Genomic DNA, 16,162 nt, shown 5'->3' on the forward strand with positions numbered 1-16,162 from the left:
GAAGCTCCTGGCTCCTGGCTTCGGATCGGCGCAGCTCCAGCCATTGCGGCTATTTGGGGAGTGAACCAGTGGATGGAAGACCTCTTTCTCTGCCTCTGCCTCTCTGTGACTCTGCCTTTCAAATAAAATAAGTAGTAAATCTTAAAAAGAAAAAAGAAAACCTGCCATAAATTAGATATCATTTCCCAAAATAAAATCATTTTTGTATGTTGGTATAGTTTTCAGTAATTGTGTATACATTGTATTGATTTTTTCCCTACCTGTGTTATTTTAATATCTCATGAATTAAAAAAAGGTTTCCATGAGGAACACATGAGAAAATGCACATAAAGTTTATTATACATAAACAAACCTCCAGGAAAGCAATCAGGCAGCTGGTCTGGAGGCTTCTTTGAAAACCATCTAGCCTAGAGAAAAATAAATTTTTGGTTGTATTGATTTAGCATTAAAGTAGTTGGATTGGGGTCAGTTTATATGAAAATATAGTTACTAAAATCACATTCAGCACTTTGAGATCATCATAAAAAGCGTTTGGAGGGGCTGGCGCTGTGGCATAGCGGGTAAAGCCGCCTCCTGCAGTGCTGGCATTCCATATGGGCACCTGTCCTGGCTGCTCTACTTCCAATCCAGCTCTCTACTATGGCCTGGGAAAGCAGTACAAGACAGCCCAAGTCCTTGGGCCCTTGCACCTGCGTTGGAGACCCGGAGGAAGCTCCTGGCTCCTGGCTTCAGATGGCCTCAGCTCTGGCCGTTGCAGCCATTGGGGAGTGAACCAGTGGATGGAAGACCTCTCTCTCTGTCTGCCTCTCCTCTCTCTGTGTAACTCTCACTTTCAAATAAATAAATAAAACTTTATGATTCAGGGAGCAGAGGTTCACACATCTCCAATGCACAGACCCTCTGGGGCATAGACTCATAAAACAAAATAGTGAGCAGAAGAAACTCCCCCTTCCATTAAACTGGTGCTTCTTTTTTCTTTGCTGGCCTATAGATTAAGTTCTCTTAACACAGATTCACATATGCTACAATTCTACTATATACTCTGAAATATTAATTGCAATTATATGTTAAATTTGAAGCTTCTCAAAATCCAGGACAAACAAAACTTCAAAAAGTTCATAGGAAAATGGAATAAAAGGGTAAGTTTAGGTGGAAAAAATTTTAAATCCATGCCCAGTTTTTTCCATAGTATGCATTTTCCACTAAGTTTTTGAACACCTCTCATATACATGGATTTCAAATTATTTTGCATCAAAATAAACTTATCTAAATTCTATCTTCTGCTAACTTTTTTATTATTATTTTAAAGATTTATTTTTTGTTTATTTGAAAGGCAGACTTATAGAGAAAAAGGGAAAGACATAGATAAAGAGAGATCTTCCATCTGCTGGTTCACTCCCCAGATGGCTGTGACAGTTGGGGCTAGGCCAGGCCAAAGCCAGGAGCCAGGAGCTAGGTACTCCATTTTGGTCTCCCATGTGGATGGAAAGGGTCCAAGTACTTGAGCCATCTTCTGCTGCTTTCCCAGGCCATTAGGGAGTTTGATTATTAGTGGACAGTCAAGATCGAACCTGCGCTCATATGAGATACTGGTGTAACAGCTGGCAGCTTAACCTGCTGCACCACAATCCCAGCCCCTCCATTAACTTTTTTTTTTTTGGACAGGCAGAGTAGACAGTGAGAGAGAGAGAGAGAGAGACAGAGAGAAAGGTCTTCCTTTTCCATTGGTTCACCCTCCCCAGTGGCCGCTGCAGCTGGCGCGCTGCGGCCGGCGCACCGTGCTGATCCGAAGCCAGGAGCCAGGTGCCTCTCCTGGTCTCCCATGAGGGTGCAGGGCCCAAGTACTTGGGCCATCCTCCACTGCCTTCCCAGGCCACAGAAGAGAGCTGGACAGGAAAAGGAGCGACTGGGACAGAATCCGGCGCCCTGAGCAGGACTAGAACCCGGTGGGCTGGCGCCACAGGCGGAGGATTAGCCTATTGAGCCACGGCACCAGCCTTAACTTTTTAAAGTACTCTCATATTTCACTGAATAGTAATTCCTTATGATAAGATCCATAGCAGTTTATCAAAAGAAAAACATTCTTTATCACTAAAGAGAAATAAACTATGGGATCATAAAAGATGATGAAAGAAATTGAACAATATCATCAACGGAAGTTTGGGCAAAAATTACAAAAATATTCGACTTCTTATATTAATACTTGATAATTGCTTAGTAAATAAAGCCTTGGTAAACTCATTTTTATATGGTTGGAGCTAGGTAGTTACTTTCCACTTAACTCAAGAATTAGGAATATAATACAGCAATAAGTAACATAATCCTTGGTCTATATCAACTAAAGATTACCACAAGCTCACTTTTGGTGGAAAATATTCAGCTTTAGATTTACTCTATCAATAGAAATTTTATGTTAATAATACATTCACAGGGGGCTGGCATTGTGGCACAAGTTAAGCCTCTGCCTGTGCTGCCAGCATCCCATATCAGAGCACCAGTTCAAGTCCTGGCTGCTCTGCTTCCCATCCAGCTCTCTGCTAAGGCTCCTGGGAAAGCAGAAGCTGGTCCAGGAGCTTGGTCTCCTGCCACCCATTTGGAAGACCAGGATGGAGCTCCTGGCTCCAGGCTTCAGCCTGGCCCAGCCCTGGCCATTGTTGCCATTTGGGCAGTGAACCACAGAAGGAAATTATCTCTTTCTCTCCGTCTCTCCGTGCTTGTCACTCTGCCTTTCAAAAAATAAATCTTTAAAAAATACATATATACTCCTAATGTAATTTAAACATTATCTATAAAAATTTTCCAAAGCCCAACATATACCTTTCTGAAATCCCAGATACCTCAGTGTACCCAGCTGATTGTCCCAATGTAACAGAAAACACCAACAGTCCCACAGACCTATGGCTTCACGCTGAAAGCACTGAGATTCCAACTTCTTCCATTTAAGCTCTGCTTCCTGACTTCATTATTTTTCTGCTACACTGAGCTAACCTGTCCCAGATGACTAGACATCAGCAGGATCCTGGCAGGTATCCCTTTCAGCATTGTTTCTGCCAAATCAGAAAGCTCTAAAGGTAGAATGGTGACAGGGGTGGTTTTCCATTCACAGAATGAATTACATGAGTAGACACTAACATCTTAAATTAGCAAAGCAGCAAAGTAGATTCATGGCAACTGAACAAAAATGTTTCAAGGCTGTTAATATGCTCTAAGGGCCACAGGAACAGAAACCTTGTTTGTGTATTTACTGCTGGCTCCTCATCTCCTAGAACCATTCCTCCACACAGTAGGCACTTATAAAATATGTGATAAATGCCTCCTCACTCACGGAGTAAATGAATGAATCAGATCCTATCTGGGCTCAGGTTTTACCAACAGGAAGAGCTAGAAAGCTGAAATGGGGAAGAGAAAAAAAACAAACCAGTCTGAGAGGCAAGTGCTGAAACAGAGAAAACATTTCACTTGATTACAGCAAAGGTAAGAGTTTGAACTCTGAAAACAGCCTTGGATGGAAACTTGGCTCTGCTCCTTTCCAGCTATGCGCACACAGATGTATTACTCACCTCTCTAAACTTGCTTCCTAATCTATAAAACACAATAACATCACTACTTCATGGAGTTGGGAAAATATATAAAATACTTAGCATAATACATGGATTGCAGTACTCAGTGTTAACGATGATGGTGAGAGTGGTAGTGGGGTGATGCCTAAGCCAGCCCTGACAGTACTGATCACACCGGCATGGTCAGCAGTGTCTCACTCAACCTGCTTAGTTTCCTTCTAGTTTGTCAATTTCAAGCATTTCAAATTGTGCTTTCTCATCACAAAATGGAATAAACCTAGAATTTAGTGCCAGGAGAGCTGAGTTTGTGGCTCTAGTTCTGCAACTTACTAGCTGGGTGACCTTGGATGAGTCACCAACTTCCAAACCTGAAAGTTACCTTGTTATGAGCTCTGTGCATGCCCAAGGCAGGAAATGCGGGAAACACTGTGTGAAAAGTGGAGGTGTTGATGTAAGATAGAGTCAGGCGATTGCTCCACACCATTCTGGTCCAGAGTACAAAAGACTGTCCAAATCCCTGAACTCAAGGCTTCCAGAATCATGTTCCTCACAACATCAAGACCTCTGAAGTGATAACATGCACTCAGACTATAATCTTCTAAACACAGGGGCACTGGCAGACTGTACGCTCTACTGTGAAAATGGGGCTCACAACATGCTCAAAACATATCATGGCATGTGCTTATGGCATGCTTGCTTAATAAATTACTGCATGGACAAAGATAGTTGAGAAAACTCGGGCTAAATAGCATCAAACTGGCTTCTCGTATGCATTTCTCAGAGTCTTTAATATGTGAATAGGTTCTGTGAATCACAGAATTCATTTGCCAACCTTGCAAGATCTTAGAACTCCTTCTATTCCCTTGAACCAGAGTTGTAATATTCTATAAAACACAATTTGGAAAATATCTTAAGCTATTATAATTTAAATAATTTTTACTATCAAGAAAGAAACTCTCTTACTATTTATTCATAAGGTAACCAGAAGCTCAAGCGATCTGATTAATATCTAGCATGTAGCTGCTGTCTCCCAGCATCATATCTTAAGTCTCCCATCACCAGACACGACTTCAATCTTTCCTTCCTCCTAAGCAGCAGGTATCATACCCTCATTCCTCTGCCCACCACCCTGCTCCCTCATAACCAGTCTGTCCGGCAAATCCTTTGACCTCCTCTTCTACTATCTCTTCCTTCTACAGCCCCTTTTCTATTATAAACTGTTGTTTCAAACACAAATTATTTGGGGCTGGCACTGTGACACAGCGGGTAAAGCCACCACCTGCAGCGCTGGCATCCCATATGGGCTTTCAAGTCCTGGCTGATCTACTTCCAATCCAGTTCTCTGCTAATGGCCTGGGAAAGCGGTAGAAGATGGCCCAAGTCCTTGGGCCCCTGCACCAATGTGGGAGACCTGGAAGAAGCTCCTGGCTCCTGGCTTCAGATCGGCACAGCTCTGGCTGTTGCAGCCAAGAGAACCAGCGGATGGAAGACCCCTCTCTCTCTGCTTCTCCTTTTCTCTGTATGTAACTCTGATTTTCAAATAAATCTTTTTAAAAAACATAAATTATTGGCCAGCGCCACAGCTCACTAGGCTAATCCTCCGTCTTGCGGCGCCGGCACACCAGGTTCTAGTCCCGGCCGGGGCGCCGGATTCTGTCCCGGTTGCCCCTCTTCCAGGCCAGCTCTCTGCTGTGGCCAGGGAGTGCAGTGGAGGATGGCCCAGGTACTTGGGCCCTGCACCCACATGGGAGACCAGGATAAGTACCTGGCTCCTGCCATCGGATCAGCGCGGTGCACCGGCCGCAGCGCACCAGCCGCGGCGGCCATTGGAGGGTGAACCAATGGCAAAAAGGAAGACCTTTATCTCTGTCTCTCTCACTGTCCACTCTGCCTGTCAAAAATAAAAAATAAAAAAAAAAAACATAAATTATTTATATCAGAGACAGAAACAGAGCTCCCAGCCACTGGTTCAAACCCCAAATGCCTACACATGGAAACCTAGGCCAGGGCTGAAGCCAGATGCCAAGAACGCAATTCTGGTCTCCCACATGGGTGGCAGGAACCCAATTACTTGAGCCAAAAGCTCTGCCCTCTGGAGTCTGCGTTAGCAGGAAGCTGGAATCAGGAACATGATATGGGAAGTGGGCATCTTCACCATCAAGGCAAACAGCAGCCCCTGAACCTTCTCCCCTGCTTTAATTACTCCTCCTCCCCTTCTACAATCACTCCAAAAAGCTCTACTGTTATCATGTACAATATCATCCCACTCCTCTCCCTTTTATAATGGAGGCTGTGTTCTCTTATATTCTTCCCCTTGGATTTTCCTTAGCTCACTCCTTAATCTTAAGTAAACAGAATCATGTCCAATCTAACGTGTGTCCCCTCTGCCTTTCCTACCACCTGTTTCCCAATACAGTCAAGAGACAAGCACACCAGGCCTTTTCCTATTTTCCTGCCTTGGCCAACATGGTTCTCTCTGCTTGAATGCACTTCTCTCTTTATCTGCTTGTTGAGATCCTATCCATTTCTCAAAGTCCCTAACACAGGTCATCTCTTTTATGAAGTTGCCTTTGTTTTCCACCCCCACCACAATCAACTATTCCCATGAGCTACCCCCAAGGCAACTACAGTTAGTTGTATGAACACAAAGATAGCAGAGTTAGGAGAGAAGGCCATGAAGCAGTGAGTCAATCAGAGAGAAGGACCAAGAAACTGGCTGCAAAAGGAGCGACTAGGAGGGTACTTGCATGAACGGCTTAAACCCTAAAAGAGAGAGTTTTTGCAAAAGGGCAGACAAGTGATGCTGTGGGAGCAGCAAAGGGGATGCAGCAGGAGGCCACAGTATAGAGAGAAGGGAGTGTTTTCACCCTGTGAGGAGGCTAGGGTGTGGGAGAACTGATTCACAATGGAACAATGCTCTCAGAGGGCCACCGGAAAGATCTGGGAAGGAAGCCAGCAGAAGCATGGGAGGGCGGCATCGCGGGGAGGGCTGAGAGGACATAAGCAGGCGGCTAAGCAGAACGGCCGGGATAACTGAGGCCTGGCCTCAGCTGGCTGAGATCCAAGGTGGTTTCAGAGGCCAGATGAGTTCCGCATTCAGTAGTCTTTGATCAGCATTCAAAGGGTAAGCCAACGAGTAATTTTTGTGAAGCCTATGAAGAACAGATTTCTCAAATGCTTCACTCATAGCACATTCCCTATCCCACCCAGAACCACGTGTGTGGGCTATGCCATGGAGGAACTGGGCGTGGACCTCCTCTCGCTGGGACAGGGCTGATAAGGGAAAAAAGAGCGAGCTGAACTGATACAGCATGTACAGGGATCAAAGGGCTCCAGGCACCATTCAGGCACCAAAAACCAAGAAGCAGCAGGCTTGTCCAAAGGGTAGACAGAAAATGGCAATGGAGAGCCAAAATACTCATTTTCTGAAAAGCCTGTATATTAGGCCAGGTGCTTTCAAATGTAAATAACTATACTTAAGCAAACAAAAAGAATGTACTAGGGCTCACATAATCAGGAAGTGCCAGGATGCTCCGGGCACAGCCAAACCCTAGCCATCAAAGGATGCATCTGTACAGTGCAACTTCTCACTGCACGATGGCCTCAGTCTCTCGTACTGACAACAACTTCCCCACAGAGTAGGGGAAGACAGTCAAGGGAGCACCAGCTACCTCACTCTATCAACAAAAAATCCCAGAGGAAAAGAGCACCTTCTTCCTAATGCAGGCAGAACAGGAAGCCTGGCTGAGCCAGCCTGGGTCATGTGCTAACCTCTGAGCCAATCACCTGGTCAGATGGAAGAACTGCTCAGACTGGCCAAAGCTGACTCACATGAGCACTCCTGGGGTCAGTGTCAACTCCCAACCCCCACTCCCCCCCAAAAAATAAAAAACCACAAGCACTGGGGATAGTCGTTCCAAAGAAAGGAAGTCCTGACTAACAGTAAGTCCACTCCAATGTGGTCACTTGTAGGTAAAGCCCCAGACACCAAAACGGGGAGCCCAGTCCTGGGTCTCAAAGCACAGAGCAGCTTTGAAGTCAGAACTGGTTTTAAACGTCAGCTTTGACACTTAATAGCTTAGCTAAATGACCTCAAGCAAATTAATTAATTTCTCAGTGCCTCAGTTTCCTTATTGCAAAATGGGAGTAATAAAAGTACCTACCACCTACAGATGCTTTTGAAGGTTAAATGAAATAATGCGCATAAATTGCAAGTGCAGTGCTTGACACAAAGAGATTAATCAATGATAGCTATTATTAGCAATAATGACAATTAGTATTATTAGAACAAGGGTACCTACCACATGATGGGTAAGCTGTGACTCGGTAAAAGAGAGAGCCATGTCAGCACTTAGACAAATCACCCCAGCGTCAAATTTCTTTAAGGGCAACTCAGGACACAAGCCAAAGGTCCACAAGTCAAAGCCAAGATACCAATTCAAATCAATAAATGTGTTAGGCACCGGAAGTACAATGATGAACAAGACACAAGTACTCCAAGGTAAATTTCCCCCATGCGTGCCTGGGGCTCTGTGACACTACCTCTGGGAGAGAAGAGGTTGACTGAGGCTGCTTCCACACTTTCAGAGGACACTGGGATCGTGCTAGGCATATAACAGAACAATGCATTGGGTTCAACCACTGGAATCCTAGGAAGACACAGAAGCGTCACAGCTACCTACTCACCCGATTCCCAAAAACATGCTTTTGCATGAATTAGGGAAATGCATCTTCTCCCTTACAAACTTCATTTCCATCTTCCTACAAAATTGTTGCAGCAGACAAGCAAAATGTAAATGATATCCCAGAATTTTACAGTATATAATCTGTATAACTGTACATGGCAGTCCTGTACACAGGCAAGGAAAATAAGATGGGGGCCGAGTGGAGTCAAGGGGATAGGGTGGGGATCACAGTTCTTGGGCCTCTGGAGAGAAAAAATACCTTTGGTAAAGAATTGTGCTGCTCAATATCATAGCCACTCCCCACAAGTAATCACTGGGAATTTGAAATGGAGCTAGTAAAACTGAAGAATTAACTTTTTAAAATTTTCCTTAATGTTTTAAAATTTGAATTTGGGGGCTAGCGTTGTGGCATAGCAGGTAAAGTCATCACCTGCAATGCCAGCATCCCATATGGGCACCGGTTTGAGTCCCAACTGTTCTACTTCCCATCCAGCTCCCTGTTAATGGCCTTGGAAAAGCAGCAGAAGATGAGCCAAGTGTTTGGATCCCTGCCACCCATGTGGGAGACCTAGATGAAGCTCCTGGCTCCTGGCTTTGGCCTGGCCTAGTCCCAGCCATTGTGGCCATCTGGCAAGTGAACCAGTGGATGGAAGTTCGCTTGCTCTCTCTGACACTCGGATTCTCAAATAAATAAATAAATCTCTTTAAAAAATTAATTTGAAATTTAAAATTGAAGCAGTATAAAACATTTTTCTGTTGATCACAATTCTATGATTTGATAGAACTACATTTCACTCTATCCATTGTATTACAAAAGATAATATATTATATGATATTGCTCCTGAGTTAGTTTTAGTATCTCATTAATAATTTTATATAATCAGGCTGGCACCACTAGGCTAATCCTCCACCTGCGGCGCCTGCACACCAGGTTCTAGTCCCAGTCAGGGTGCCAGATTCTGTCCCGGTTGCCCCTCTTCCAGTCCAGTTCTCTGCTGTGGCCCGGGAGTGCAGTGGAGGATGGCCCAAGTGCTTGGGCCCTGCACCTACATGGGAGACCAGGAAAAGCACCTGGCTCCTGGCTTTGGATCAGCACGGTGCGCTGGCCACAGCGTGCCGGCCGCAGTGGCCATTGGAGGGTGAACCAATGGAAAAAAAGGAAGACCTTTCTCTCTGTCTCTACCACTCTCACTGTCCACTCTGCCTGTCAAAAAAAAATAAAAATAATAATTTTATATAATCAGATGGTAAAACTATAATATTTTTATATATTGGGCTGTCTAAAATATATTATTAAAATAATTTCACCTACCGCTTTTTACTTCTTTAATCCAGTTTTTAGAAAGTTTTAAATGACATATGTGGTTTCACACACAGGAGGCTGATGCTGTGTCAAAGCAGGTTAAGGCCCTAGCCTGAAGAGCCAGCATCCCATATGGGCACCGGTTCTAGTCCCAGCTGCTCTTATTCCAATCCAGCTCTCTGCTGTGGCCTGGGAAAGCAGTAGAAGATGGCCCAAGTCCTTGGGCCCCTGCACCCACGCGGGAGACTCGGAAGAAGCTCCTGGCTCCTGCCTTCGGGCAGCTCTGGCCGTTGCAGCCATCTGGGAAGTAAACCAGTGGACAGAAGACCTCTGTCTCTCTCTCTCTCTCTCTCAATTAGCCTCTCTGTAACTATGTCTTTCAAATAAATAAAATAAATCTTTAAAAAAAAAAAAGCTTTAAGCTTTAAATGACATGTGTGGTTCACAGGAAATTTCAACAGCACTGCTATGAAAATATCTTATGATCTTTAGGGGTTTGGGGTGACACCAGAGGAACTGATTGCTTCAGTTTTGTTTGAATCAGATGTTTATATTTCCTTCTAGGTTGTCTAACTCTGTTTACCAGGAGGGAAAGTATGACAGGCAGAGGAGAGGAACACAGAGAGGTGAGTAGAGCTTAGCAGAGCTCATCAGCACGATTCAATGTGATAATCCAGCGAAAGGGCCTGGCTGATGCCTGGTGCATCACGTGTAAATATATATCCCTGTAAATCTTCGGAATGTGTATTATTGGGAACTAAAGAAGGTACAAATGAAGGGTCCCTCCTGTATTATTCAGTTTAGTCTGCCATGATACATGAAGGTAGACCCTGCCCACATGTCTCTTCTTTGTCCTTCCAGACTGAAGAGTTGGTGGGGAGTATTTTATCCAGGTTTCCATGCCACTGATGAAGTTACGTGCTTTCTCTAAGTCCGTGATGATGAAAGCTGCGGGAACTATCTCAGATGCTGAAACATGAAAACACGTAAGATGGCATTTCTGAATTTTTTGTGACAATAGCTAAGGATGAGTTAGCATTTTCGTGCTAAGCCATATACTGAGTGAATGTCTTCACCTAAGAGTTTATAATAACTGAAGCTTTCTTGAGTCAAAAGCTGGAATGTACATCTGCATGCACCAATGGATTCATTTTACCCACATGTATTCTCTACTACTCCCTGCCATTTTGCATAGACTTGAGATCAGCAGTCTTGCTTTTCAGTAGCCCAAAAGGTTCATGTTGACTGAGAACTTGAAATTCACTGTGTACTTCCTCTTCTGTGTCACTTTTTAAAATCATAACAGACTAGTTCAGTCACATCTGTATCCTGAGAAACGTCCATGTATACCTATCCTTTGTTCTCTTTCCTTCTCCCTTCAAGTCTTTATTTTTAAAAATATTTATCCTAATCTCCCACTGACCCAATTTATTACATAGTCTTTGAAAATCTCACTTTGAAAATCAGTTTATCCTTAGCTTCTCTTATTTAGAATTTGTCAAACATTGATCCCCCCTTACAAAGGTGTAGTCTAGCCCCCAAAAATGTTGTATTTGCTTAAACCGGTATAAATCCACTTTCCCCACACATATACTCATGCTGAATTTATTTTAAATCCCACTTACTCCACAAAGTACAAGAAAGATTCCTTAGACACTACATCAAATTTACCCTCTGGCCAGCGCCGTGGCTCACTAGGCTAATCCTCTGCCTGCGGCGCCGGCACACCGGGTTCTAGTCCCAGCCAGGGCGCCGGATTCTGTCCCGGTTACCCCTCTTCCAGTCCAGCTCTCTGCTGTGGCCAGGGAGTGCAGTGGAGGATGGCCCAAGTACTTGGGCCCTGCACCCCATGGGAGACCAGGATAAGTACCTGGCTCCTGCCATAGGATCAGCGCGGTGCGCCAGCTGCAGCAGCCATTGGAGGGTGAACCAACGGTAAAGGAAGACTTTTCTCTCTGTCTCTCTCACTGTCGACTCTGCCTGTCAAAAAATAAAATAAAAATAAAAATAAAAATTTACCCTCTGATTCTTGGCAAGTCATTGTTCTCCATGAGGCTCACTTTTCTCATCTATAAAAGGGGCATAATAGAGATGCCCTTTGCCAAACAGAGCAAGCCATCTCATTATTCATGAATGTGTGTAAAACACACTCAGAAAGGCTCAAAGTCCTTTACAAGCATTAGGCCATGAGTCTTTCTGAAGTGGACTGTTAATTACATGTCACTCTGCCTTGTTTAATAGATGGAACACCTGAAACATGGGAACATAATTGTAGCTAATAGCTGACTGAGAAAGGTAGCCAAGGATTTCAACATCAGAACACAAATTCTAGAAAGATGTCCAGAAAATAATCTGAGCAGGAATTCACTCTACTCTACTTGTATATCAAGAAACTACATTAAAAAATAAAATTCTCTAATGTTATTAGTTGCTTTGAATACCTTACTTACTGCACCTGTTTCCTTATGCAGTCAGGAATGGGGAAGTGGGCAGGAGGGTTGGAGTTTCCCAATGCCTTTCCAGCTCACAGACAGGTTCACAAACCCCAGACCAGGTATAGAGGTCAAATGCAGTTGCAGTTACCATAGTAATACTTCTTCACATTATTACTGATCTGAGAAGCTTTTCCTACCAGACATCTAATAAAATAAAATGAGGCTAGACTTTACCAACAAGAACACAGACCTGCCTGTAAATGGACTTGACAGGTTCTTTCAACTTTATTATATGACCTATATAACTGGGTATGTGACTAACTAAACCTTCTATCCTCATTTACAATAGGGAGATACCACTGATCTAAAAGAATAAAAAAAAAAAAAAAGAGGACACTAGACATTTTCTATGCCTTTCTATTGATAACAAACTTTTTTATCATTATTTTGTGTCCTTCTGACACTGATTAAAAGTCAATAATCCTTAACCCCAGATTGATATAAAAATGTATAACAACATTACTAACTAAACCAGAAAGGGGGTGGGGGAGCTATCTAAACGTCCAGCAATTGCTAGTGGCTCAAAACACCATTGGATATTACCATGACAGACTATCACCTAGTAATTAAAAATGATAATAATTCCTATAAGAAAACACTTGTTCAAGTATGAAATAATGCTACTCAAAGAGCATTAGGCATGAACTAATTATAACTTCATAAAGTAATTGCATGTATATAAATAAAGTTAACAGAATTTGGAATCACATAAATAGTTGCACATATACTCCTCGGGTTAATTATTTTCTAGAAATATGCTAAAGACTTTTAACAAGTTAAACAATGAAACAGATGAAGGAGAAGGCTTTTGCCAAGATTCTCTCTGGAAAGGTGCTGGGGTTATTTTGCACTTCTTCTTTGTAAGTTTCAGTATTGTTTACATTTTTAACAATAAATATATAAAATTCTACAAATAATAACTATTTTTAGTGATGGCAGTGAGTCCAAGGAGCACAGAAGTCTGAGAACCTCAGTGGCACGTGGAGATATAGCCTTGGTCTGAGGGAAGTGGAGAATCTGTCCACAGCTCATCCCGCCACGCCGGTGCTGTGGCGTAGCGGGTAAAGCCGCCACCTGCAGTACCGGCATCCCATATGGGCGCCAGTTCCATTCCTGGTAAGCACACTTCCAATCCAGCTCTCTGCTATGGCCTGGGAAAGCAGTGGAAGATGGCCCAAGTCCTTGGGCCCCTGCACCCATGTGTGAGACCCAGAAGAGGCTCCTGCCTCCTGGCTTCAGATTGGTGCAGCTACAGCCATTGTGACCAATTGGACAATGAACCAGCAGACCTCTCTCTCTCTCTCTCTCTCTCTCTGCCTCTCCTTCTCTGTAACTCTGACTTTCAAATAAATAAATAAATCTTTAAAGATTTAAAAGAATTAAAAAATAAAAAAAAGAACTTTGATGTAAGGCTTCTCTCACTGGTTTAAAGACAGATGGTCTTCAAAAAGTTCATGAAAAATGGAATTAAAATATGGTTTGATGCAAAGCCTTTGAAATTCATGCAAAAGTGGATCTTCAAAAAGCTTACAAAAATTTAGTGTTATAAAAAAAACTATGCATAGCTTTCAAACTTATTTGCACCAAATAAACTTATTAATTCCATTTATTCACCAACTTTTTCTAATTTTCATTTTATTTGGAAGACAGAGAGAGAGAAATAGACAGATGAAGACAGATTATCCATCCCCTGGTTCAGTCCCCAAATGCCTGCAACAGAAAGGGTTGGGCCAGGCAGAAGCCAGGAGTCAGGAACTCCAGCCAAGTCTCCCACATGTAAGTGGCAGGGACTCAGGTACAAGAGCTATCACCTATTGCCTCCTGGGGTACACATTAGCAGGAAGCTGGATCAAAAATGGAGGAGCCAGGACTTGAACCAGTCATGCCAATGTGAGATGCAGGCTTCCCAGGCATCAGCTTAACTTTCCCAAGTACTTGTCTGCCCCTCCTTTGGACTTTTTAAAATAATCTCACACATGATAAAGAAAGTGACATACCTTAAAATAAACTTAAAGGCATGTATAACTAATTTACATCTTTTAGTATTCATAACCCAGTTAAATAGTATTTGTTTCTCTACATGGTTAAAGTATCAAGTACTTTTAAGACCCACAACAGAAAACGGAAAAGAAACCCATTGCCTTCTATGAAACAAAAATAACTCTATTGGCAAAACTAATTTGACTGCATGTTTAAATCATCTTGGCAGAAAAATGAACTTTGAAATCATCCCTCTGTAGAAAAAAAAAAGCCACGGTTTCATTTTTGAAGCAATCATGTGGAGATCCCAAAAGTTGTGGTGAAACACAATACTGGAGAATATATGAGGACATGAGAGTTCCCGAGGTGACAGGAACAGGAAAGACACTGCTGCAGTTCCATGTAGGGTAAAAAGAAAAAGTTATACTTTCCTCCTACTAAGTCAGGGTGGAATTTCACAAAAATGAGAAAGAAAGGGAGTAGGATATTTGACAGAGAGTTTTGTACTGTGTTTCATATAGCACAGGACAATTAAAATGAGTCTCTTTGATAGTCTGCAGCTAAGCATTTCAAAACTGTTTAACCCTTTAAATAAATGACATACAGTTAGAAAAGATGCAAAAAAAATAAAAATAAAAGCTCTTCCTCCTTTAGAAGTGTAACACTTAGCAAAATATTCTTCCCTCTCGCCTTCAAAAGCCATTCTTCTTGGTCTTAAAAACCAAGACAAATGCAACACAACACCAAGAAGAACTACGTGGATGGAAAGTAACAACAACAATAATATGGGCCGTAGTTTCCAGAATGTTGCCAGTGAGGAATATTTCTAAATCATGTGAGGAATGATACACTTGGAAAAACTTAAACTTAGTGCCCTGTGCGGTCTACAGAGCCAAAGTGAAGTGAAAATCTAATCACAAATGTAGTGATTGCTAAACAGAACTTGAAGAATCATGACCGAATATCTTTTTTTTTTCCTTTGTAAAGTGTCCAAAATTATCTGGTTTTCTTAACTGCAAAGTGTCCAAAATTCATTAGCACATTTATCAAACATCTGCTTATTAGGAACGCTTTCCCTGGAGCCTTCACTCTCTGGCTGGAACAACAGAAAAAAAATTAGGGTGAAAAACAAAAAAAGAACTGGGGCCAGCACGGGACATGGCCGGTAAAGCTGCCTCCTGCAATGCCAGCATCCCATAGGGGTGCTGGTTCTGATCCAGCTCTCTTGTTAATGCACCTGGGAAAGCAGCGGAAGATGGCTCACGTACTTTGGCCCCTGAACCCATGTGGGAGACCTGGAAGAAACTCCTGGCTCCTGGCTCTGGTCAGGCCCAGCCCTAGCTGTTGTGGCCATTTGGGGAGTGAACCAGAGGATGGAAGATCTCTCTGTCTCTCTGTAACTCTGCCTTTCAAATGAAGAAAATAAACCTTTAAAAAATAAACTTAGTACATCATGCCTGGTTTCTGGCACAACAGTTAAGACACCATTTGGATACTTGCATCCCAGACCAGAGTATCTGGGTTTGAATCCCAGCTCTGCTTCCAACTCTAGCTTCCTGCTAATGCACACCTATGAAGCAGTGGGTAATGGCTCAAGTAGATGGCCCCTGCCAACCATGTGGGAGACCTGAATGAAGTTCCCAGCTCCTGGCTTCAGCTTGGCCCAGGCTCAGCTGTTGCAGGCACTTGGGGAATGAATCAGCAGATGAAAGATTCTCCGTCTGCCTCTGACTCTGTCATTCTGCCTTTCAAATACATAAAAATGTTTAAAAATTCAATAAAATAAAAGCAAAATGTAGCACATAAGAGCAAAACTATACAGCATGGAAAGAGCAATGCTTCAAAGGTCCCTTTTGGGAAAGGGAAAGAGGCATGTGGAAACACTGGGAGGATGAACCTGGCAGAGACACCCCTGGCCTAGCTTTTGTGCATAATGGTGCTCAGTTATAGTACTGGATGACTAAGCCTTTTCTAGGCACTTCTCCTTCCCTGTCACCTTTCTGAGATAAAGTCACTACTGCAGCTCCTCCACTGTAGCAATGGCCAGCCCAGGGGTTTAGCACCCAGCACCATGGAAACACGAAGCTTTGCTTTTGCTGCAGGTAGGAAGCTTTGGGAACAATGCTCTCCCAACTTCAG

At 43.1% G+C, this 16,162-nt stretch overlaps 1 protein-coding gene across 2 annotated transcripts in view; it reads right to left on the minus strand.

Moving 5' to 3' along the window:
• Window positions 1-16,162, minus strand: part of TEC (tec protein tyrosine kinase) — a 122,456-nt gene that overhangs the window by 99,936 nt on the left and 6,358 nt on the right. Inside the window, exon 2 of one of the 2 annotated variants that reach the window (XM_051831418.2) lies at window positions 11,419-11,528. The exons of the other annotated variant lie outside the window; for it this stretch is intronic. The gene's annotated coding sequence lies outside the window, so the exon portion shown is untranslated. The remainder of the gene's footprint in view (window positions 1-11,418; window positions 11,529-16,162) is intronic. 2 annotated transcript variants of the gene reach the window in all.

The sequence above is a fragment of the Oryctolagus cuniculus genome, chromosome 2 (genome assembly GCF_964237555.1).
Source record: "Oryctolagus cuniculus chromosome 2, mOryCun1.1, whole genome shotgun sequence".
In the NCBI taxonomy this organism is placed as follows: domain Eukaryota; kingdom Metazoa; phylum Chordata; class Mammalia; order Lagomorpha; family Leporidae; genus Oryctolagus; species Oryctolagus cuniculus.